Source organism: Egretta garzetta, unplaced genomic scaffold, assembly GCF_000687185.1.
Source record: "Egretta garzetta isolate BGI_Z169 unplaced genomic scaffold, ASM68718v1 scaffold65, whole genome shotgun sequence".
Taxonomy (NCBI): domain Eukaryota; kingdom Metazoa; phylum Chordata; class Aves; order Pelecaniformes; family Ardeidae; genus Egretta; species Egretta garzetta.
Window position 1 is genome coordinate 2,454 of NW_009259585.1, and position 706 is coordinate 3,159.

Sequence of the window (706 nt, forward strand, 5' to 3'; positions counted from 1 at the left end):
GTGTCCTGCGTGGGCCTCTGTGTGCGCGGGGGGCTGCTCAGGAACGGGGTCTCCTGCGATGCTCTTGCGGGGGGGAAACTTCTCGCTTTGCCTTAAAACCTCTTTATTTTGCAGCTCTAATAGACATACATTGTACATAGTAGTATAAACTTAAAACAACAAAAAAAGGAAGGATCCAACTATAACACAAAAACTGTAATTTTAAATTCTGTGAATAATCATCCTGTAACTTTAAATTCTGTGAATAATCATCAGCTGCTTAAGAACCAGGATGAAATGACATTGCTTTTTAGCAAGAAAGCAAAGGATTTCCCCCCCCCCTTCTCTCCAGTTTATAAAACGTGCATTTTACAAAAGCAGTATCAAATATTTATAATCGGATGAAATATGAATGTTTCTATTTACAACTGTGCGCTCAACGTTGTGAACATTCTCGCTGCATTTTGTGTGTTTCAGTACTCGAGGATTGCATTAAATAGTAATAATAATAATAACAACAATAAAAAAAAAAACCAACACCAAAAAAAGCCCCACAACCCAAACCAACCCACTTCATTACGGAATACAAACCCTGTCGCTCAGGCGTTGCAGTTGGGGCCGTGCTAGCAGGGACCATATATCTCTATATGTTTGTGTAGTCTTTAGATTGCACGCCTGAGCGTTGGCGCTCGAATTCGAAGTATTTCGGAGTTTCAGCTGTTTACGG